Source organism: Triticum aestivum, chromosome 7B (assembly GCF_018294505.1).
Source record: "Triticum aestivum cultivar Chinese Spring chromosome 7B, IWGSC CS RefSeq v2.1, whole genome shotgun sequence".
Lineage (NCBI taxonomy): Eukaryota > Viridiplantae > Streptophyta > Magnoliopsida > Poales > Poaceae > Triticum > Triticum aestivum.
This window is the reverse complement of record NC_057813.1, coordinates 572,989,053-573,015,072: the sequence shown is the minus strand read 5'-3', so window position 1 is coordinate 573,015,072 and position 26,020 is coordinate 572,989,053. Positions and strand designations below refer to the sequence as shown.

General features: G+C 39.9%; 1 long non-coding RNA gene across 3 annotated transcripts; it reads left to right on the top strand.

Moving 5' to 3' along the window:
• Positions 1 to 7,418: 7,418 nt before the first annotated feature.
• Positions 7,419 to 12,402, top strand: LOC123161856 (uncharacterized). Of its 3 annotated transcripts, none has more exons than XR_006480919.1 (3): positions 7,419 to 8,630; positions 8,887 to 9,006; positions 10,017 to 12,402. It is a non-coding gene; the product is annotated as an uncharacterized lncRNA (long non-coding RNA). The 3 variants fall into 3 exon arrangements; XR_006480918.1 differs by having other exon boundaries at positions 8,887 to 10,322; positions 10,893 to 12,402; XR_006480920.1 differs by having other exon boundaries at positions 7,431 to 7,507; positions 8,366 to 8,630; positions 8,887 to 12,402.
• The last annotated feature ends 13,618 nt before the right edge of the window (positions 12,403 to 26,020 follow it).

The window sequence follows — 26,020 nt, the reverse complement described above, 5'->3', positions numbered from 1 at the left end:
CACTCCGCCCGCATAACGTTACTAGTTACTATTAGATTGCAACCTACTAGAGGTGTTTTCCTTTTTTTTGGTTTTGTTTTCTTTTTTCTTCTCCGTTTTTTATTTTTTTCGCTTTCGTTCTTTCCTTTCTTCTTCTCCGGGATTTTCCATTTGTTTTTCAGTTTTTCATTTTCCTTTTTCTTTGCTTTTTTTGTTTCTTTTTTGGTTTTTCATTTTTTGGGGTTTTCTTTTGTTTCTTTTTGTTTTCATCCTACATTCTTATATACATGGTCAACATTTTCGAAATACTTTTTCAACATTTTTCAAATATTTGTTCAACATTTTTCAATTACATGTCAACATTTTTTTAAAATACTTGTTCAACATATTTTCAAATACTTGTTCTGCATTTTTCAAATACTTGTTCAGTATTTTCAAATAATTGTTCAACATGTTCTATTTACATGATCAACTTATTTTCAAATACTTGTTCTACATTTTACAAATACTTGTTCAATATTTTTAAATACTTGTTCAACATTTTTCATATACCTGTTCAACATTTAATGTACATATTCTATATTTTTCAAATACTTGTTCAACATTTTCAAATACTCATTCAACATTTTTAAATACATGTTCAACATTTTTCATATACCTGTTCAACATTTTTAGTACATAATCAACATTTTTTTCAAATACTTCTTCAACATTTTTTGAAATTCTTTTTCAACATTTTTAATCCCGGTTGAACCTTTTTTCAAATGTGTTTTTGGGAGAGTGTTTTTGTAACATATGTATTTAGAATACGTCAAAGTATAAACAAAAGTAAAAAAATAAAGAAAAAAAAGAAAAATAACGTGAAAGAAAATGAACAGGAAGCAGGCAGGGCTTACCCGCGCACGTGGGCCGGCCCATAGGCTCGCTGGCTTCAGCGATCGGAATGCTGGACTCGCTGAAGGGAGCTCCTATTCGACGCATTTTGCGTCGAACAGCCAGCCGACGCACAGACAGACCCCGTGACTGGGCCGGCCCAATAGTGGGCGCTGTAGCAGAGCAGCTATGATGGAAAAAGAACAAAGCGTGAAAAGGGTGTCGAGTAGGATTCGAACATACGACCTCCATCTCGTGTACCTGAGCAGCTAACCAGTGGAACCAACAAACGTTAGTGTACAAATGGGAGCGTACACGCATAAGAACTACACGGACAGCTGTTTTGAATTTTTTGGAACTTTATCTGGAAATTCTGATTCTCTGTAAAAACAAACAATGTTTGAAAATCTAATAATTTCTTGAACAACTCGAATTTTTTTATAATTTTGAAAAAATAAAATAGAAACGTGAACATGTTTCAACAGAAAACATTTTGAAATTCCAGGATATTTGATGAAAACCCAAACATTTATTGAAATTTGAGAAACAAAAATTTAATACTGGGACCAATTTTTGAACAGTGCAAACATTATTTTTAATTCCAGAATATTTTCAAAAACTAGAATATATATTGAATTTGAGAACAAAATTTGATAATGGGAACTGTTTTTTGCTGAACATTTCTCGTAATTCTCAAACATATTTTGCAATTCCCGAACATTTTTTGGAAACACGAACATCATTTGAAAACTGGGACAGTTTTTAATATTCTGAGCTTTTTCGTAAACATGAACATTTTTTGAATTTATGAGCGAAATTTTAAAAGAGGAACAATTTTTTAAATCACGAATTTATTTGGAATTGTTAGAACAAATTTTGAAATGGAGAACAATTCAAAAATCCCAACAAAATTGAAACATGAACAAATTTTGAATACGTGACCAAAAATTTGGAAACAAGAACATTTTTTGAAATGCCGGCCATTATTTGAAAAGTTCTGATAAATTTGAACAGAAACATTCCAAGAAAAAGAAATGCTATAAAATTTGTATAGCGCGAACTCTAATGAACAGAAAGCAGCGGCAGATTTGAAACATATATGATTTTTCTTATATTTCTTTGAAATAATGAACAGTTTTGAGATTGTCATTCTTTCTGAAAACACAAACAAATTAAAAAAACGTGAAAAAATATCGTAATTCCAAACATATTTCATAAACAGGAAGAAACGTGAACAAATTTTGAAATCTGGAACTTTTTTCTAAAATGCGAACAATTTTTGAAAGTTCTGAACATTTTGAGAAAACTCAAACATGTTTTCAACACACAAACGAATTTTGGAGACGCGAACATATTTTTTTTGGAACGGAAACATTTTCTAAACTACCCAAAAAACTGAACTGGAACAATTTTTCAAATTTCAAAACAAAATTTGGAAACACAAAAAACTTTTGAGTTTCCCAAATATTCTTGGAATTTGTGACATTTCTTTAAAGCACAAACATTTTCTAAATCTTAAGAACAAATTTTGAAACAGAGAACAAATTTAGAAGCACGAACAATTTTTGAATGTTGAGAACAAATTTTGATATGGAGAACAAATTTGGAAGCTCGAACAATTTTTGAAAGCACGAACAATTTTTGAATCTTGAGAATAAATTTTGAAATGGAGAACAAATTTGGAAGCACGAACAATTTTTGAATGTTGAGAACAAATTTTGAAATGGAGAACAATTTTTTTAAGCGCGAACAATTTTTGAATGTTGAGAATAAATTTTGAAATGGAGAACAAATTTAGAAGCGCGGACAATTTTTTAAAAGCACGAACAATTTTTGAATGTTGAAAACAAATTTTGAAATGGAGAACAAATTTGGAAGCGCGAATTTGAAATGGGAAGATTTTTTGAAACTTCCAAACATAATTTGAAATGTGAACAAAAAGAAGACAAAAAGAGAAGAAAAAGGAATTAAAAATGAAATAAAGAAACAGAAAAACGAAGAATGAAAAAGAAAAAAACAGGAAAAAACAGAAAAAAACAACAAAGAAAAAGCAAACAGAAAAAACCAGTGAAAACCCGGTTCAAGAACCTTCTAGAAGGTTCCCAAAACCGTTCAGGAACCCTCCAGAAGGTTCCCAAAACCGGAAGCTGCAGCCCCTGCGCTATTTCCTAACTGGGCCAGCCCATCTTGATCGCTATCGCTAGCTCTCTGTGCGAAGCCTAGACAAGTCGACGCAGCAAGCGTCCAATAGGATTTTCCCTCGCTGAACGCGATAAATAGCGGAAAATCCTATTAAACGCATACTGCGTCAAACTGCCGGCGCTTCGCACAGGCGAGCCATCGACCAGCGACGCGATGGGCCGGCCCAGTGCACCTACAACGCCAGCCGGTTTTCGGAACCTTTTAGAAGATTTCCTGAATTAATTTTTTTCTTTTACCGGTTTTCTGTCTTTTTTTCAGTCTATTTCTTTTTCTACTTTCTTCTCTCTTTTCTTTTTTTCGTTTCATTTTCTAGTTCTTTTTTTTCAAGGTTATTTTATCTTTTTAAACTAAATGCATATTGAGATTTTATTCTTAATTTTCGAAAAATGTTTCTGCTTTTAATAGACATTCAAAATTTCAAAAAAAAATTGGTTTTCGAAAAATGTTCATAAATTCAGAAACTGTTCGGGATTTTCCAAAATGCTCTTGTTTTTCAAAAGATATTGCGAAAGCTTTTGTTCAAAATTTCACAATTTTTCAAAAAATGTTCAGGCGTTAAAAAAATATTCCTGTTTTTCAAAAATTGTTCACAAATTGCAAAAAATGTTCATGTTTTCATTTTCTCCGGAGTTCTAAAAAATGTCCCAGTTTCGTAAATTGTTCACAAGTTTTAAAAAATGTTCGTATTTGCAAATTTTTTTCAGCAGTTTCGAAATACGTTTGCTTCTCCAAATTTTGTTTTGGAATTCGGAAATATGTTCCCGTTTCAAGAAATATTTATGATTTCCAAACAATGATCCCTTTTTTGAAAATGTTATAGTTTTTTTAAAGAAAATTCAAATTTTTGCAAAATGTTCCTGTTTTCAGTTTTTTTCCAAAAATGCAAAAATGTTCATGTTTTCAAAAATTGTTCTTAAATAAAAAATAGTTCCTGGAATTTGATAAAATTTCTCAATTTGTAAAATTGTTCATAATTTCGAAAATGTTCGCATTTTCAAAATATGTTCTCTGTTCCTTTTTTGTTTATATTTTTCTTTCATTTTTATTGTTATTTTTCGTGTTTCTTTTGTTTGAAATTTTCATATATTTGTTCTCAATTTAAAAAAAATTCTCATGTTCGTAATTTGAAAATATGTTCGTGTTCCGATTCTGGAATTTTAAAACGTTCTTGTTTACAATTTCAGAAAATTGCTAGTAATTTGAAAAAATGTTATAGTTTTCAATATATGTTCACAATTTCAAATAAATATTTCATGTTCATCTTTTTGAAAAATTGTTCAAATTTTTGAAAAAGTGTTTGTGTTTTCAACTTTCGGTCGAGAGTTTAAAAAATTATCGTGTTTGCTTAATTTTCATTTGGAATTTCGAAAAATGCTCCCAATTTCAGAAAAAGCGTTCATGGTATCGAAAAATGTGTCAGTTTTGTAAAACAATTAGCAATTTGAACAGTGTTTGCGTTTCAGAAAACACTCAGATTTTTTTGAAATTGCTTTCAAATTTCTTAAAATAATTCGGATCTGCGATGCCAATTTTTTCTTTAATGCTTGACGTTGGTGCCTAAGCGGATAAACTCGCTAGGTTGGTCGCGGCTCGAGCTCTGTAGGAAGAGATCGCTGGTTCGATTCCTAGCGATGTTGTATTTATTTTTTGGAGCTAGAGAGGTTCGCTTGCGGTCATGGGCCGGCCCAGTCAGAGACCGCCTGTGCGAAACTGCGTCGCTTTGCCGCAAAGAGCAGCGAGTAGGAGCTCCCATAAATAGTGATGCCCTCTCTCTCTCCACCATGGTGGGCTTCCCTTCTTGACTTAGGCTTCTTTGCTCTCTTGCATTTCTTTGACTTGATCTACGTATCCATTGACTTGTTGACCACGAGGGGATTGCTCGACCTTGGTAACTGGAAAACCCTATGCGCCGCTCACTGCGTCAAATTGCCGACAGAACGCACAGGCATACCCCGCATCAGTAGCAACGGGCCGGCCCATTATACGAGAGCTAGCCAGCTGGTTTTGGGAACCTTCTAGAAGGTTACCTGAACCGTTTTTTCCTTTTTGACCGGTTTTCCTGTATATTCTCTGGTTTTTTTCGTTTTCCTATTTTCCTATTTTCTGTTTCTTTTTCTTCTTTCTTTTCCTTTTTTCTGTTTTCTGTCTGTTTTTTCATTTTTTTCGTTTCTTTTGAAAATTGTTCGGAAAGTTCAAAATTTGTTCGTGTCAAAATGTTCAAAATTCCCCAAAAGGTTCGTGTTTTTTTTCATAAATTCAAAAAATGTTCGCATTTTTCAAAAATTGTTCGAACATTTAAAAAAATGTTTTTGTTTTACAGAAGTTGGTTGGAATGTTTTTGTTTAACTTTTCTAATTTTTTTGGAAATTGTTCCTATTTTCAAAAATTGTTCACAAATTACAAAAATTGTTCATGTTTCCATTTTTTTAGGAGTTTCTAAAAATGTTCTGGTTTAAAAATTTGTTCACAAATTTGTAGAAAATCGTGTTTCTAAATTTTGTTCAGGATTTCAAAATATGTTCACGTTTCCAAATTTTGTTTTGAAATTTGAAAAAATGTTCTCGTGTCAAATATTTGTTCAAGATTTTCAAAAAAATGTTCTTGTTTTTAAAAACTGTTATAGATTTTAAAATTTTGTTGACAAATTTGGAAAGTGTTTGCGTTTCACAGAACATTCCTTTTTTGAAAAAAAATATTGCTTCCGAAATTCCGAAACTGATTCGGAGCTGCAAAGAATGTTTGGTTCTTTAGGCTCGATGCTACTCCCTCCGTAATCTAATATAAGAGCGTTTAGATCACTAGTTTAGTATTCTAAACGCTCTTATATTAGTTTACAGAGGGAGTACTCTTTAATAAACTACACCTGATAGCTCAGCTGGTAGTAACTCGCCATGTATAGATGTGCGTCATGTGGTCGATTCCCCGCAACTGCATATATTTAATTTTTTAGCTTGGACTAAATAGGATTTCTGGGTAGTATTAATTTTCTATAGACAAATAATATGACCATTTTGTGACCTCCATGAAAATAAAGAATGATGCAGTCTAAATTCAATGGCATACTGTGTTAAATAGTTACTCCCTATGTTCTGAATTACAAGACGTTCTACTTTTTTTCTCAATAAGACGTATATAGATGCCTTTTAGTGTATTTGCTCATCCATTTCAGTCTGTATGTAAGTAATCGATATTGAAGTATCCAAAACATCTTATAACCGGGAACGGAGGTGATATACATGGTAAGTTTTCAACGCTTAAGATACATGTGCAACTTCTTATGAAGTATTTTTTTTTGGAATGAAGTTTAACAGAGCTTACAAATATATTTTTCGCTACGTTCTAGAGAGGGAGCACGCCGAAACCCACGCCGATCCAGTCTAGTATTTTTGTTGTTTAGGGTCCACTAGTTAGCCCTAGGTATAGTTCGAAACGGTTTAATTTGTACTTCCTCCGTTCGGAAATATTTGTCCTCAAAATGATTATATCTAGATTTGTTTTAGTTATAGATACATTCATTTTATTCATTTCTAGGATAAGTATTTTCGGGCGGAGGAAGTACTAGCTAGATAAACGGCGTTAGACGTACGTACATATACTATGTGGTAGTTAACCCGCGTCGTCCGTTGAAAGGCGTGCATTGGCTGATGAATCTATCTCGCATGCATCACACTTCTCGGCAGCAGTGAATCTGGCCTAGCCCTCCCACTTGCAGCATCCGGTTTGTTGCTTGTTATCGTCTGTTTCGGCCCTTCTGGGGTACGTGCATGCACACACATGCGTTGAGAACCGGAAAAGATCGACGCATATCCTAAGGCCTAAGCTATATCCTGCTACTAAACGGTCGGATCCATCACCCCCATGATCTCTCTGGAGTATACGGAGGAGAGCATCGTACCGATCCACCCAAGGGACAGGAATAACGACGGTCCAGGCCTCTCCAGGACCATGGCGTCAAGCCAATTGAGTTGATCGGCACGGAGAAAAATGACGAGCAGGCCTACTACTACTAGCTGAATTCATGTTCTGCATCCTAGGCGGCAGTAACAGATCTAGTTGTCATGATGTAGCTAGCCTGGTAGGAATTCATTGCCGATTCCTAAACTAGATCGGCAACGCGCCCGCGAGGGTGCCTGTCCAAACATTTTGGTCAAACGTGTAATGTTAAGTCTTTACCTTTTACTAATAAACCACCGATTGCTTCTGGTCGTCCGTCGTTACTACTTTTGCAAAAAAGTACCTGTGGTTTTGGGTATTCAACCCGCAGTCCTTTTTAAAGTGGTAAATATAAGAAAACGTTTCGTTCTTGCAAAAGAGACCCTGTAGTTTTGGGTATTCAACCCGTGGACCGAGCAGACTGAAAAAAAAACAACCACACACGGAAGACGGGCTCACCTCCTCTCCCTCTCGCCCACGATGTCCTCGCGGCCGCCACCACCCATGCCGTCCGCTTCCGGTGAGCTCCGGTGCCACGCACCATGCCCCTGAGCTCCCAACGGTCCTCTGCTCCCTCCCCTCCAGCCAGATTCTCTGCTCCCGGCCTCTATCGCCCGCTCGCAACCCCATCCCCATGGCTAGGGTTTCAGGCAGGGCTTCGCCGGCGTCAAGGGCATATTCACGGAGATGTGAAGGACGCCATGGACCTGCAGCTCCTCATGGTTTTATCATGTTCCTATCTCATCCGCTCCCTTTCCCGTCCCTTCCCCATCTCGGTTCCTTCCCTTCTTGCGCAGGTCAGCGGGGAGGAACCCTAGCCGGCAGCACCTCCTCACTTTGGATGACGCCTCTGCTGCGCCAAGATAGGGCAAGCAACCCCATCTGCTCTCAATCTCTCCCATTAGCACAAGTCCAGTTTTTTTGAACAAAATTCTGCTACTACACGAACAAGTCCATGAATAGATCTATTTTTATTTGTGAATTGATATCCTTCCAAACACAAACAGTGTATATATTGCTGTTTTTATTTTTGTACCCTTTTCATTTTTGTGCTTTTATATGTAAGCTGATAAAATAGTTATACTAAAAATGACATGTAAGTTCTTACTGTGGGAGTATGACGACATGAAATTCTAACTGAATTCTTTTCAGCTGGAAAATGCCTTTCTGCAAACAGGAAATAAATTATTCAATTCTTGGTTCCACATAGTCCTAATTTCTTACAGTTTTATCTCTGTTCAATCTATCTTACTGAATTTCTGAACAACCAGGGTTGCTAGCATGCTGTGTGGTGGATTTGTTTTTTGTTTTTTTGAAATTGTTTCACGGCTATTTGAGTGCTTTTGTTCGTTCTGTTCATCAGTTCTTTCTGGTGTAGTGACTCAAGAAGTGATTCTTCTGCAAAGTGATGTGCTCTCAATGGAGCCAGGCTCCAGGAAAGGTGACCAAGTGGTGTGTGTTTACCTAGCCGAGCATAATCTGAACGACTCCAACTGTTGTGTACAAATCCAGCTATGCAAGTGCAAGTAAAACTACGGTGGTTGTTGCATCCACAGGCTGAGTACAACGCAGGCTGACTACTAGGAGCCAGTATGACAAGTCCACAAAGATCTCCAGTACTGACAAGGCTCAGTCTGTACAAGGTAAAGATCATAGTGTACTTCACCCCTTGATTATTTCTGAAATGAGATGTTTTTCAGTGGATTGATATGTGAGCTGAGAGTGTGCCGGTTCCCTTTTGTGCTAATCTGAATTACATGTGGCTGGTTGGTTAATTGTTGTCCATGTGGTTTCCAGGATTTTCGTATGTTTGTAAGCTTGTCATTATTCTTATTTTTCAGACTAGATCTGACTGCGGGTATAAAACTTTCTTATTTACTCGATTTGCTACTCATGCAGGGGGTGTCTCAGTCTGGTTTGCCGGAGGTCTTCATCGCTATGTTGAATCACATGCTCCTTATAGTCTAATGCAAGTTGCTCATATTCAGAAAATTGGTTACTCTTGAATGAGGAAATAAGGTGTTGATATAAGCATTAACATTAGAGTACACAATCAGGAACTAACTAAAGCATTAACATTGTATAGACTGTATACCATAGTTTTAAATAGCCGGCTATAGCCCTGCTATAGCTCTGCTATAGCTGTTTGAGGGTGTTGCCGCTAAATGATTTCATGTACAATTTGCCGCTATAGCCCGCTATAGTCCAGCTATAGTTGTTTTTAAGGGTCGCCGCTAAATGCCATAGCCTGCTATTTAAAACATTGTTGTATACATTAAAACAATCAATGCCGATGCTAATTTCAGCCTTTTATTTCTGGAGTCAAGGAATAACCTTTATTTGAATGTTTATATTTTTATTTCAATTGGAAACAATCTTGATGCACCATTGAAGTTATTTAATAAGAACTATCAACTACTCCTTTTCTATTTTTGCATATTAATGGTCCCAGGTACTCAACTGAGGAACACACCATGCCACTTCGAATCAATATTATCACCATGTATGGAAGATACCAGGAACCATGACTTTCTGATGAATATTCTTATGCCATAGAAGTTTCTCACTTATATAAATTAAATTTAACTCACAGTATAGAATGCACTTAGTAAAATAAAAAAGATCAGAACAAAAGTAGGAATTTTCCCCAAAGAATTATGTTTACACTTCTCCTACTGTGTAGTGGTTGGTTTAGTTTTACCCTGTCAAGAAAAAATCATATATAGTTCTCCAGAATTGGCCTGGCTTATCACATTGCGAAGATCGACACTGTGGTAGTTCCCTTTGTAAACATGTACTTTCAGTCGTGGTGATATTTTTCAACCTAGATGTATCACATCATGCAAGTTAGATAAAGAATACAAATAAGAAATAACTAGGCCATATTAATGGTGGTTTCACTCTAAATAGGACTAAGCATAAGCTTGTAAAATAAAGAGCACATTAGTTGATTCTCTACATATAATATCACTACATATTGCATTCAGGTTGTATAAGACTGAATTTGTTTTTTCTGTTCGGTTCCGCAGATGTCAGTGTGATTTGGTCACTGCTTTCGGAAAGTGTAGGTCAGTGGGTTACATTTTAGAAGATAACACAATAAGATTGGTGATGCCTTATGGACACATCGCTGTTAAGGATAATGCTTTTGCAATGAGTATTGACATTTCTGGTTGGTATAATGCAACACGGTGGAATCTCTTTGTAACATTGCAACTGAATATCTTGCGTGCAATTCAAGGTGTACAGTGATGTCGAGTACACCGGGTTTTCAGAACTGCCCCAAGTGCAAGCTCTACATTGACAGAGTGGATGCTTGCACCTTGCACCTGCAGGTAACTATTGGTTCCCCAAGTCTCCTTCCTACGTGTGGGCACTGTATTTGGTACTTGTGTGGATCCACAATTTCTAGGTTGTAGAAACTGCAGGACTACATGGTGATTTGTCAATGATCTTAAGTTGGTCGACTCTACTACATGGAATGAATTAATTATGCAAATCCAAACTATTTCTGTATGAAGACTGGATACTACTGTTAATACTGATTTGGTTAACAACATTTAGCTCATGCAACTCTAATGCCAGTTTGGCCATCACTATCAGAAGTAACACCTATACAAGCTCTATTAGTAAACATCACAATTCATGAGTGTTGTTTGACATCACATTAGTGAGCTCCTCGCTCTTGTGATCCCGTGTTATGGAGTCATAACCATTTTCAGTTATTTTCATGCCAACACATTCGATGTTTTCTATTTAATGTTAAATCATAACCATTAATTAGTCCATCAATGTCTTTTAGTATGTGTTTTCACTGCAAAAGCTTAACCATTGCAGTTTCCTGTGTGCAGAAGCTTGTAGACAATTTTGTTAACTGATTTCTGTGATTTGTTTTCTGTATGCAGCCCCCATTTATGTGGATGGTTCGGCATATCCATATAAGCTTTGTCTTGCAATGATGGTCCAAAGTTTCAAAAAATATATTATATGAAGTTTCAAATTACTTTTTAAAAGTTTGATGCATCTCAAGGACAGTTAGTGGTTGTGTCCCGTATCTAAGTAGCACACAATTGTTGAAGGGTCATGACAGAATCAGAATTTCCAGCATTCCTTTTCCAAGGTAGCATGGATTCGGGAACTTATTCATCAGACTAATTAGAGAATATTTTTACTAATCTGGGCCGGATAACGTGGCGGCTCGAGTGACTAGGGGCGGCGCGGCTGCTAGATGCAGAACAGCGGTGGATGCTGGAGCTTGAAGGGTCCAGATCCGTGCGCGATAGGGGTTGGGGAGGCAGATCCAGAGATGGGCGACGAGGAGAGGGTCGCTGGTGACGACGAGGAAGGCCAGAGCGCGTCTTCCCAGGTGGATCCATGGCATCCGTGACTCCTGGGCAGAAAGGAGACATGGAGGTGAGGGATAGAAGGAGGCGCGGTGCGGCGACCTTACGTACTGAAGTTCACTTCAGAAATCTGGAGAACTAGCTGTAACCCCCTTCTCATATCCTTGCACAGGTAAGCAACAAAGTTTGTTTTGGTGATTTTTGCCTTCTTTGATTGATACTTTTGAAGCATCTGATGGGTCTCATCTGTTTGTCAATTCGTCGGTTTACTGTAGCCTATATAGCTGTTGCCGACAGTAGACTATATTTGATTGACAAGCAACACATCATGCACTCCTACATACATGGATTCTGTTTGTACTTGACAGCAACAGACTACTCCAATGTATGAATATGTTTGTTTAAAAATGGCAGAATGTGTATGAATATTAACTTCATACATGGAGTAAATTCGTAAAAGATGTATGGGATGAGTTTACTGATAAAAAAAGAATATAGAATGTCTGAATGACCCCAATGTACCTAGCTCTCACCGCCATATAGCTAGCACAAGAGCTTAAAAGCAAAGTGCCAGCATGCCTCATACATGTTCCAAGATAAACTAGAACATAGCTACAAATGTAGTGCGTCAGCAACGTTGTCTGCTACTCTGCTTCACATACAGCGTCATTGCACATTCAGTTAGGTACGTGCAGGACCTTGCAACATTCAGTCAAGCAAGTAGCCGCTGTTGTTGGAACGCCGTTGTGTGGGCAGTGCTGAAGGAGTCGGCTCGTCCTCGGATTAGAGCAGTGCCGAGTCCGCCGGATCGTCCTCGCAGTGGGGAAGTCCCGAGGCTGCCGGGTCGCAATCGAGTGCAGCAGCGCCGCGGCCACCGGGTCGCCGCCTGATAGAACAACACCAAGGCTACCAGGCCATCGTAGCGTCAAGCAGCGCCGAGGGCCCATCTTTTTTTATTTGTACTATAACAATATGAAGTTTGTATTTTAACAATCTTTGATTATTTTACATGTATTATGTCCAGCTTGCTGTTGCGAGTCCTTGTTTATTCTTGTGACGAATTTAACTATGATTTTCAGCTCATGGTGCAGTGGTCAATATTAAGATGAAGATAGAAAGATTTTTAACAGTAAAATAAAAGGAGAAGTTCTAATAAAATATGCAATGCCCCGTAGCAACGCACGGGCATTTTACTAGTTATTAGTAACTCAAGTTGTTATTTGGACGATGAAAAAGGCAATGAAAGCATGATATTATCATCGTGTGTCTAAATGGGACTAACAACGCCTGAATGAACTGGAGCTATAGATGTTAGATAGGATGTAACTACAAATATCGGTATTCGCTTAACGCTGCAACCTGAGAAACCTCGAACACTCACCCATGAAGCTGTTGCATCAAAAAGTATAGATAAATGCTATACTTTGTGTACGTGAGCCCGGAGGGTTCATGTAAATTTGTTGTAAGTCAAACAAAGCATAATTTAGCAATGCCTGGAGATGACTGTAAAGGCAGTAACTGTAGGGTAAAGATAAAACAGAATGAAATGAAACGATATTAAAATAATTAAGGCAGATTCATATATAACAGGAATAATCACCGAAGAACCAGTTGGAAACAAAGATTGTTCGCACACTTCACGATAACAACAGGAATCCATAAGATATAGGTATTTATTGTTCAAAAGAGCATCAAAAGGGCAAAGCCTTCTGCAAACGTGTTGGGTACGATGAGCTGTCCAAAGTTCACCAGATACTATCCGTGGTCTCTAGGCACTGCTCCGATTTCATGCCAATGTAACGTAGCCTTTTTGCTAACTTTCCTGTGCTTGCGAGTGCTGTCTTCATAGCCCTTTTGGTGCTGTCGCGCCCTCTTATGTGTCGAGCAGATGCTGTATTTTGTATCTGGGTAGAATACGAGCTCATGTATCTGGCAGCATAGTACCATCCTCTGCGTGCCTTCTTGATTGTTTTGTTTGCTGCATTCAGCAACTTCACCAGGTGCGTGACTTTATTTTCCAGCCCTTTAACATGGATGTAGTGATAGTCCCTGATTTCCTTGCCACATACATCCTCCATAAACCTAATGGCTGCCATAGCAGCACTGTCTTCCGCTTCATCGCAGTTCTTTGGCATCACACGAGAAATTGAGGTTGGAACAAGCAAACCATCGATCAATTGTAATGATGAATTGAAAGTAACCGTCACACGAGACTCATTGGCTGGATATGTTTTGTGATGATAAGTCGTAGGGGGCAACTTGAGAGCTTTTGCAGCATGAGGGCAAAGATGTGGGAAAGAGGAATCAGTATTACATAGTCATCTTCCTGCAGAGGAAAGAAAAAGGATAAAATAATTGGGGGACAAAGGTATAATCTCACAAGTTATTGCAGTAATTTGTAGAGAAGGGAACAATAAATTTAAGTTAGGTTGACCAAACCAAATCAAGGTACTGTAAGATGGAAAGCAAACTAAACTAAGGAAAGAATAATGCTAAAAAGCATGGTTCTCCACTAAGTAAATTGGCCTTGTGTTAAAACAAATAGACTCGCGATATAACAATTAGGTGCTGGTGCATTATTCGAATTTGCCAGGTACAGCCAGGATGAAATTATTCATTTAATGCAGTTCCCTTTTCTTTTCTTATTCACGAGCCATGTTAATAACCATCTACCAGCAACATAAGCAAGCATAGGATAAGAATTATATTGAACAAAGGAACAATTACCATCTACCAGCGTTACAAACAAGCATGTATCATTATGTACAAACACAACAATTTGAATATAGACCAACCAGACTCGTTTAAGAAACAACTACCAGCTAACAACACGAAAGATAAAATAACCTATCTATGAATTACATCCAGAAGCTGCAGGCTGTAGACACCAACACAGCATGTGGCATTTGCCGCCATAAAGTAATATTGACGTCACCCACAGCAGCAGATACATCACCACAAACAATGGAACTCGAAGATCAAATTAGCGAGGCTGCTAAAATAACCGCAGAGTGCGAATTTTTGATAGGTCATCAAAATATGGTAGTTGTAATATAAGACAACAAACCCATACAAACTCTGTAAAACACAGATGGCCTGGAAAGAGGCATCATTGTAAAGAGAAAGATATCCCACACCGTCCTGGGACCAGAAAAGCCTACTCATTAAGGTATCGCTTCCAGGGACATGGACCTCTATTTCCACTCCTCCAATTACGACACCATCATCTATGAACTCTCATAAGTACAAATGGAAGGGCAAACGACACGGTGAAGCAACATCTAACATGTACACATAAGAACAACTAACGACAAACACACTGCCAACACAAGAAAGAACCCAGAATGAGCAAACTCCACAAAAGAACACACCAAACAAAGACAAAAGTTAGACCTTCATGTTATGTACAGAGCATGTTGTAGTTAGATGCCATTTATCTATGTATCTAGGTTAATGTACAGAGCATGTTATGTACAGAGCATGTTATATACAGAGCATGTTATGTACAGAGCATGTTGTAGTTAAATCAGCACACTGTTTGAACGTGTGTATCATTACATTTGTATTTGTGACTGACCGTTAGTACGCACAGATCTTAGATGAGACATGTGTTTATCTTCAGAGATAGACGTGAGATGTTCTTTCAATCAGTTATGTTCCAGTCATCTTGTAAAATTAGAGAGGGGATGTGACGGGTGTCGGCTCAGGCGAGAGGAGCTAGGTTTTCAGAGGAAGGAGAAGAGCGACCGGATGTACGGGCAAGGGAGGTATTTGTGCAGGCCAAAGGCTTTTTGGGCTGATAACGGGTCAGGAGCCGGGTAAGGCGGACGGTATGTTTACTTAACCTGTGTTATTTAATTTCCTGGACGCCGACATAGTTAATCTAGGGTAATAAGGTATTATTTGTTGTGGTGCTAGTAATCACACCAGTTAATTTTCCTGATTCGGCTTATGCTTTAACTTTTTCTTTTTTGCATGGGCTTATTCTTTAACTAATTACTGTCCGTTTACACAGTTATATTTTTATATATACACGTACATGGATAGAACATATTTATAAAATTACAATAATATTTTTTTAATTGCAGTATTGGCTGACCTGAATTAATATTTGTATAACAGACGAACGCTTTACTAAAAGCACATGACTTATAAGAAGTACGTTTCTTTCCTTTGAAAATTTAACAGACACTAACAGCAAGCCTTTTTTTGTCGCCATGAACATTTTACAAAGTAGTCAATAAAATATAAAACAAACAGATCACATCTTTCATCGAAACACATTGAATTTTTAAAAAATGCATAGACATTTTCTAAACCAATTAGAAGCAAGTATATGAACGAATATATATGTGAATTTACTATGTAGTTTATTCTTACCTGTATGATCACAACTATTTATAAGCTTATAACTGGCAATTTGTTGTGTAGTCCTAACGACAGAATCATTTGAGCTTGGAGAATCGGCAATATCATTTATTCTTTCCAATCAACTGGAATAAGAGCGTTCCTAAAAGCATATGTTATAGGAAAGTAGCAGTGAGTCTAACAACATGATAATTACCTCACAACATAACCATATGAATATATCATTTCCTAAGGAAAGATGTCAGTAAATCGACGCCTTTTAGACACATGTTCACAGCACATAGCTATGTCTGTCCAGTAACCATATTCTGATTGTCAGTACCAAGGCAAAGTACACAACCATATCAATGTAAGCTCAACCATCTAACAAATAAATTGCCTGAAGGACATTTGCCAATAAACACATGAACCAACGCGGAGCACAGAACATATATAACACGAGAAAAGAAAGAAGGAACGAATAAAATAGATGAGAGGACAATCACCATGACCAGTGCTTAGTTTGTTCATAATACATAAATTACAATATAAGACGATAGTCTACCACCAGGCTGGTTAGTTCATACAAGCCTAATTTATAATAGGGAAGGGCAGTATGTCACCAAGCTGGCCCATACAAGCATAACTTACAATAAGGTAGGGTAGTTCATACAAGCATCACGTCTAGTTAGGATAGTACTACACGGCACACCAAAAGAAGCCGTTACGACTGCCGATCAATCACTAAGGGGAACGGTGACATCAAGCGACGACTGTTGCGGCTTTAGAGCAACGCAAGACTCAATTGCCACAACCTGTAACATCGGGCGCCTTGATCTGAAGCTGTCTTGGGTAATCCGGACAACGAACCTGAACTTCATGGAGCACAAGGCTTTAAACTCCTTTGGTGGAAATCTTGTTCGAGCAACGGCATGGAACAAGTTCTTGATTGGTTCATTGTCAGGCTGATTATTCCATACGACCTGCATGGCAGTTGTACCAACCACATCTCGAGCTGTTCTACCAATCAGAAGAAACCCGGCCTCATCCGTGCCGTCGGTGCACACCAAACACATATGGTAACTGTATTGGAAGTTACGGTAAATAGATCAATAGAATTGAAGCCATCGTCTATCGTAATCAAAAACATAGGAACAACTCGTACCCAATCGTAGGTTCGACCCCTTGGCAACCTTTGGTGCATACATAGACCGGTGCACAGGGGACGGAGCCAGGTCCAGGAAGCACATTACGGAAGCATCGAGAGCAATACACAAACCACCACATGGGTAAGGGATACAGCCTAGTCATCCTTGCTGCACAACGAAATACATGGCCCTACACAAATATATAGCACAGTGAGTGAGCATACATCCAAATGACATAATCTAATAGATTATATATGATCAAAACATGATGTACCTTGTTTTCAAACAGGTTAAAATTATTTAACCTGCACATAGTCATCTTTGGGTGGTGATCGTCAGGATAGAACCTCAGACCACTCTCTAAAGGCAAAGGAGCCTCTGCAATTGGACGGAACTCCTGTGCATGGCTATATGGAAATGCTATTCGGTGAGACCCAACCGACAGAGAAAGAACGCAAATAAAGCAACGCCGTACCTTGAGAGATACATAACGTTGATATCCGGTATATCCTCATTTAGATACCACCCAGTGGATAACCTAGATGCTAAGCCTCTCCGCCCTGCAGACACATTTTCTTTGTCTTAGGTAGACAAATCAAACCAGAAGCAATTAATACACGTGCCAACGGATAACGGATTTTACCATTATACATGCGGACGGTCATTCCATAGAATATGATCACGCCTCTGTCGGTGCTTCCACGCAAAAGAACGTCTGAACCATTGAATCTAAAAGCATGCTCCCCCCATAGTCTTACTTTGATTTCATAGCCACTGAAATAACGGAGTTACCACTGGATTAGTTAGATAGCTAGTGAACACAAATTATGGACAGTACACCTAACGGAGGGCAGGACACGACGCGTACCTGAGATCGCGAACAAAGACATCTCTGACAGGTACATCCTGTGTCCAAGGCGGCGGTTGAAAAAATGCCACATCAGAGACACTGCTTATGACTCCGATGACATCTATAGGAGCAACAGACAGTCGACAGAGTGATCAGCAATCAACACGCACCAAATATGGTGCATAGAAAAGCTTGCTGTACATACCAACCAATCGTGCAGGAACATCTGTAGCTGGAGGCAGATTGTTGATCGGTGTAAGCTCATATGACCAATGGACAGGATCATCTGAAATAATATCGTGGCGATGAGCAGTTGTTGATCTAGTGAACCATAATGTATAAGTACCTTCCACCGCCTTCAGTATTACTGCAGGGGATTTAATATGAAACCTGGCACACAGATACAGGTTCCTTTCATGTAGACTGTCCACAAACATGTCCACGACCTCATTGGGCACAGTCGCGTTGGCATGGTTTCCCTACAAAAGAATGCACATTCAGAATAAATCAAACAACTAACTAACAACCAATGATCCTACAGACAGGCGCCAAAACACAACGGCCATCAGCATCACAAACAAAGAAACATAATTCATCTTAATTGAATACAGGTGATAAAAGGGAGCATCCCAATCTCATGAAGAGACAAGAATGCAGAGAAAGACCAACCAATGTAATCAATATATGAGTTATATAAGACTGGAAAACAAATAACCATTTACCTTCTCGTCAGTCACAACCATATGTATACTCTTGACAGGGTCATCCTCAAAACCACCTCGTTGGTACCACAACCCGGAGATTCGCAAGTAGATGTGCTGGTTCCACACAGCGGAAGAAATTCCAGCCAGATCTACATAATGAGGCGGCTGCGGGGACGTAACCTACAACAAGTGGACAGAAGAGTAAGAAACAGCAAAGACTTTCGATAAGGAAAAAGCAGATGCATTTACCTTTGGATCCATCTTCAGATCCACCGCTCCTGTGGACGAACGTCGCCATCGGCAGAAGGAGCCAGACACCAACCGTCGCTGGAGCTGAGCTAGGGTTTCGGTCGATGCAGACCGAGTCAAGGAACAATCGTATCATATAGCGAAACCAACTGGACCCATCGCAACAGTATTATGTACGTACACACCGGCCCATTTACGTCTAAAATAGCCCACGTACACTCCATAGGCCCAGGCAGCTTCAGCTAGGTAAACAAGCTGCCCACGAATGCTACGGTGCCAGTAAGACAAACATTCAGGGCGAACCAACATCCCAAAGGCACGAGGCACATGAATAGCCGACATCTCTGTCCAATTAGAAATAGAGAGGAATAGCGATGGCATCCGATTATAAAGCTTGTCAACAGAACGAAACAACCAATCGAACATAACAAAGAAAGCATAGGACACATAGTTATATTCAAACAAGATGATAAAAGGTCCAATAACAATTCACTTTCAAACAGCCAAACAACTGGACAACAGTGGGCATTACATATGACCCATATACAAATCAGACACAGGTGACAGGCATCAACACAGACAATAATGTTAACAGGCATTGAGCACAAGCAAGGTGCAAGCAAAAAGGCAAGAAACAGTATAGACAAAAACAAGCACACGAAATAAGGTATCTGGGTAAGCCATTACATTTACCAGCAGCGAATAACCAAACGGCACCACACAAAAGTAAACACCGATGCCAGTCCAAGTACTAACAGCGATTGCTCTTTCGCGAACACCAAACTAAAGTATCTGGTAGAACATAACACTACATCATAAGCCACACGACACGACAAAAGGGACGATAGACTTAGAGAGAGTTTCATCATCTAATCCATGCCGAAACGGCCATCCGTTAGGGCATCACTTTGAGCAGACGCATGACTAACACGATGCGATCCTGTAGGAACACAAACTCAACTAAGAAACAAATCGGACAGAACACATAAGGCATCCGATGGTATAAGAAGCAATTAAGAGACATACCAAAAGAGCAGGGTTTCTCAGAGCATATGATCTACATCTTGAGCTTTTTAGCTGCAGAGGGGCCGTCCCCCTGTGACACCAGGCCTCCCGTTGATTCGCTTAGAAGGCAAACAACAATCATGTGAAACAGAGAAGCAATGACCCGCATACCATCAAAAGATTGATTCAGACCAAAGCAAGATACCTTGCAACAGCAGTAGGATCACCACCATGAGTGGCGGAGCCGCCATCCAACTTTTCAAGCCCCTAGCAGACGAGAAACGATATACCTCATGAGTTGAATAACCAACAATCACATGACTAAGTATAAATAAATTATCACCAAGAAAACGATCTGTAAGACCTGAGCAGGGGCAGCAGGGAACAACGGTTTACGCAATCCAGACTTAGGCACATTACCAGCCAGCACCTTCTTCACACCGACACTACAAGCAATAAGCTTACCCAGGTCATGTCACACATATAGAACGATCTAATAACAGCATATTGGGCAACTTTGCTGTAACAGCTATTGTACCCTTTGTTGACAGAAGACGATGAAATACGACCCTTGTTGTACTTTGGTGTGGTAGGCACCTAGAAATAAGACACGTACCAGTTAAGGCAAACCACACAAACAAAATGATCCCATGGCAACAGAAAACATGTATTCGTGAGAGAGTAGCCCACATTTGGCTGTACCTCATCATGCACAAGCTCATCAGTGTGCTCACTGTCTGTATAGATAGAGATGGAACCGATCCAGCGGGTAGCACATCGGTTGGTAAACCAGCACCAGCCAAGGAACTTGTACTGCCACCAGACAACTCGGATGAGTCTGCCTTACGATACAGAACCGCATTCCGCACGAATGGCTCAACAGGCAAGTCTAGCCTATTAACTTGAAATGACGTCACATCCGTGTCAGGTAAAAAGCTCTTTGAGGCGATAGACACTACAAATCTGTGCCTTTGCCCAACCAATGCAGACAACTCTTTGGGTACAGAATAATCCTCTCGTGCCGTCTGGACAATCTCATCAAGAGGAGCGGTGTTGGACCTCCCAACACGGAGTAGAGTAATCAGGTACCTACCAACAAGATCTTTGCCCGCCCGATCAAAGAAAACGAATTCAGCTTCTCTTGTATCGTCTCTGCCCATGAAACAAATCCTATACCTACAGCATATCACACATTTAGTATACACCCAAACGAACAAAGGATGTGGAAAAGAAATCATGTATGCGCAAAGATAAGTACCTCGGCATTGCACTGACACAAGAACAGTCTGCACGAGTACACTTGTAGACGGTCCCATATGGACGTGAGGTCTTGTGGCACTTTGTGCATGACATGAACCAATAGCGCAGGCCAGGAACCAAGCCACTCAATGTAACCGAGCAACGGAAACGCACATCCTACAAAGGAGACGACGGAGGGTAAAAAATGTTCAATAGAAATGTAAAGAAACACATCATGGAACAAACCAGAACAAATGAAAAAGGACAAGACATTGACCTGCTTCTTATAGATGTTCAGGGCCAAAAGTTCAGCAACTGTCTTGGTCTCCAAATCGACCTGGGCACTCACCTCAGCTGCTGTCTGTCCTTGAAGGACAATTTTTTCTATAGGAGAGAACCTGCCTTGGAGTCTACAGTCAACATCCAGCAAAGGAAAAAAACACAAAGCTAATCAAGGGAGGGCACACAAGGAAACTGAACATCGACGGAACATCACACACCTCTCAGTGAATTCCAGCATTTTTGAAATGTCATCATTAATGTACCAACGGCATGCCGCGCTCCCGCTCAAACCCCTTCGACCTGCAGGCCATTATCAAAGTTAGATCAGGGTACGTGAGTACACGTGGGCGAAAGAACAGGCACCCAAATAACCTATGAAGAGTACTCACCCTCATAGGCCTTGACCAGGGTTCCAACAAACAACACAATTACTGGTCCAGACGGACCTATGTAAGTGCATCTAGTGCCCCTTAGTGATTTTGGTGTATTGAAGACTTATAGGTTAAGGGACTAATGCGTTTGTGAGTATACACAGGTTTATAAGTCTATGAGGAGTTTGATGTTTACAGAGAAAGTCGACCCCTAAAAATGAAGTTCTTCAACTGAAGACTTTGATATTCTGAAGACTTTCTGAAGACTTTGAAAGTGAAGAGATTGGTGTGACCTTGAAGACTTGGTATTCATTTGTGGAACATGAAGCGTGAAGACTTTTGTTTTTGTAGTTTCATTTCCTCATTACTGTGTTGAGTGTTTGTTCATATCTGTGTTTGAAGACTTTGACTGAAGACTTTCTCAATTTTCTCAGTTCAATTTCTTCAGTCTGTTTGTCTTCATCTTGTGTTATCCTGTGATTACGCTTTCTGTACTCTGTGCTAGTCTTCATTTCATCATGATGACCATGCTTGTATTCTGTTATGCTTACTTCTGAGTACTTATTCCGCTGCTAATAGTTCTTCGCTAAGGAATTTCCTCACCGGCAAATTCCTCAGTGAAGAATTCATAAAAACCGCCTATTCACCCCCCCTCTAGTCGACATAACGCACTTTCAATTGGTATCAGAGTGGCGCAGCGGAAGCGTGGTGGGCCCATAACCCACAGGTCCCAGGATCGAAACCTGGCTCTGATACAAATTGAAAGTGCGTTATGTCGACTAGAGGGGGGGGTGAATAGGCAATTTTTATGAATTCTTCACTGAGGAATTTGTCGGTGAGGAAATTCCTTAGCGAAGAACTATTAGCAGCGGAATAAGTACTCAGAAGTAAGCATAACAGAATACAAGCATGGTCATCATGATGAAATGAAGACTAGCACAGAGTACAGAAAACGTAATCACAGGATAACACAAGATGAAGACAAACAGACTGAAGAAATTGAACTGAGGAAATTGAGAAAGTCTTCAGTCAAAGTCTTCAAACACAGATATGAACAAACACTCAACACAGTAATGAGGAAATGAAAGGGTTGAGGAAATAGAACCAGTTAGGTTGGTGAAGACAATGATTTGGTAGACCAGTTCCAACTGCTGTCTCAGTTGTACGTCTGGTTGGAGCGGCTGAGTATTTAAACTCGCGGACACATAGTCCTGGACACCCAGTCTCTAAGCACACAGCTCAGGACACCCAGTCCTCACCGTATTCTCCTTGAACTAAGATCACGCAGATCTCATCCAATCACTCGTGGTAAGTCTTCAGGCGACTTCCAAACCTTCACAGACTTGGTCACTCGGCAATCCACAATTCCTCTTGGATGCTCTAGACCTTGATGCCTAACCGTCTGGAAGAAGCACAGTCTTCAAAGGTAACAAGCGTCAGATCCACGCAGGATCAATTTCTTCAGTGATGCTCAATCACTTTGGGTTTGTAGGGGTTTGGTTTTGGGTTTTTCCTTACTTGATGATTTTCGCTCAAAATCCTCGGAGGATGGGTTGCTCTCAAATGACAAGTGTCAAGTTCTCTCGGAGCAGCCAACCAGCTAGTGGTTGTAGGGGGCGGCTATTTATAGCCTAGGGAGCAGCCTGACATGATAAGACATAAATGCCCCTCAATGATATGACCGTTAGGTGGATAAGATATTTTGGGACAGCTGGCGTGCAGCACAGCAACGGTCGGAAATTTGACTCTAAAATTCCTCAGGGCTATCATGTTCCTCACTGTCTAAGTAATTCGCACTAACGAATTCCTAACTCCTCAGTCAGAACAAATTCATCAGTGACCAGAAGAACTTCGTCTCTGTCACTGAAGAAAGTGATTGAACTGTATGAGATTTCCAAAGGCTTCACTCGAAGGGATTGGTAGGTGTAGGATTTTGAGTTGAGCATCACATGGAAATTTTTCCTTAGTATTTCCTCGACCCCCTTTAACAGTACGGTGTTTCCTATGACTCAAGAAAGAAAAAATGAAACTACGAAAACAAAAGTCTTCACGCTTCATGTTCCACAAATGAATACCAAGTCTTCAAGGTCACACCAATTTCTTCACTTTCAAAGTCTTCAGAAAGTATTCAGAATATCAAAGTCTTCAGTTGAAGAACTTCATTTTTAGGGGTCGACTTTCTCTGTAAACATCAAACTCCTCATAGACTTATAGACCTGTGTATACTCACAAACGCATTAGTCCCTTAACCTATAAGTCTTCAATACACCAAAATCACTAAGGCGCACTAGATGCACTTACAATCTCCCCCTTTTTGGTGATTGATGACAACATAGGTTAAGTTTTCAACGGGGATAAACATATGAAGTGTATACACTGATATTGAGGAATTTGATTACAAGATATAGTAGAACTCCCCCTGAAGATGTGCATAATGAGGAATTTGCTTTTGAGGCAATGCACATTTGAAGAGTTGAATCATGGAGATCTCCCCCTATATCTTGTAATTCATACACACATTTGATATATAATATGAAGAATTTGAAATGCATGATGAAATATGGTGCCTGATGAGATTCAGCATGCGTGCAATGTCATCAACGAGGAATAAGCATGCAAAGCATAATGCAACAAAAGTATCAGCGCACCATCGGGTTTAAGATTACAACTCGATCCAAAATAAAAGTTTCAGAAGAACGAGAGTTGTAACTTAAAAAAATGCCCTTAATATAGACCCGCTTGAAGACTAACTCAAATTTCTCCCCCTTTGTCATCGAATGACCAAAAGGATTGAAACTGAGGACTAACGCCCCTGAAGAATTTCAAGTCGATGGAGGAGCGCCAGTGTTGTCGGGGTTGTTTGTTGTAGCAGGGCCTGCCGCAGTGTCGTCCAAATCTTCATACTCATCAGTGTCACGCGATGAAGAATAAGAGCTGGCCACCAGTGGAGGAATTTTGACCTTCTTGAATTTCTTCGGAGGAGGTGCAGACCAGTCAAATTCTTCCTTGAGACCCATAGTCTTCAGTTCTTCAGCGCTGTAGACATGACTGAGGACAGCCCAGGTGCGGTTGAAGGTTTCATGAAGGTAGTATTGGTTCTTCTTCACTGCATTGTGTGTTGAGGTCATATTGTGAAGAAGTGCACCAAACTGACGCTTTACCCATTTGTGATTGCGATCAACCTTCTGATGAAGACTGAGGGGTAACTCACGGTCAGTCATCACCCTGGGTGCTGTGGCTTGAGGATTTTGCTTAGTTGAGGTATTGGCGGCAGAGTCATGTGTGGCAGAATCGTCATTGGTAGAGTAAGATGCAGCCTTGCGAAATTGACCATCCAATGGACGAATGCCTTCATCGATCACAGCAGTGGCCTTGCCTTTATCATCAGCTGATGAAACTGTCCGTTTGAGGACTTCAATGGGAGGCAAGTAGCTACCGTGGTTCAGAGTGTCAGCTTTGTAATTCAGTGAAGATCTTGCCCTGATGAATCTCATAATCCAAGGAGCATAGGGCTTCAGCTCGAATGGTGACATAGCAATATTGGCCAGAGTCCTCATGAAGAAATCATGGAAGTTGACGGGAACGCCATGAATGATGTTGAAAAGCATATTCTTCATGATGCCAACGACTTCTTCATCATTTGAGTCGTGGCCTTTGATGGGACTCATTGTCTTCGTCAGAATTTGATAGACAGTCCGAGGCACATAGAGTAATTCCTTGACGAGGAATTTGATTCGTGGGGCCTGCCTTGGCTTCAAAGGCTTCATCAGTACTTGCATATAGTGATCTGAAAGTTCTGGTTCGTTGTAGATATAGCGAGCACCATCAAGTGGAGGACTGAGTGGTAGAGCACGAAGCAATTCAGTTGCTGGTGCCTTGTAGTGAGTATTTTCAGACATCCAGTCTAATACCCATGAGTTCACGTCTTCAGCGTCTCCGGTGATGTGTAGAGTTGCATAGAATTGAAGAATGAGTTCTTCATTCCAGTCACAGATATCAATGCAGAAATTCAGAAGTCCTGCATCGTGAAGAACACTGAGGACTGGTTCAAAGCCGGGCAGAGATTCCATGTCCACATGAGGAATATGTGCATGATTGAAGACTTTGTCTTTGTCGAAGAGTACCGAGGAATAGAAATTGGCTTGGCTGGCAGTCCAGAAACGCATCTTCCTTATGCGAGCAGAATCATATGGATTATAATCAGTGAAGAATACGTGCTCGGCAAAGAAATCTTCAGCCTTGAACTTCTGTTTGCTTGAGAACGGATTCTTTGGCTTTGGCAGAGGGGTGTCAGTGAGTTGCATCACCGCCTCAGGAATCGCGAGATCAGGTTCTTCAGGCTGAGGAATTTCTTGTTCCTCAATAGGTGTAGTCAGAGGATCAGCAGCAGCAGGTTCATCAGCACTAGTGGCTGGAATTTCTTCATGGACAGATGGAGTGGGATGAGTTTCTTCAGAGCCCATTTGAACAGTTGGAGCAGGGGACTGAGGTATCT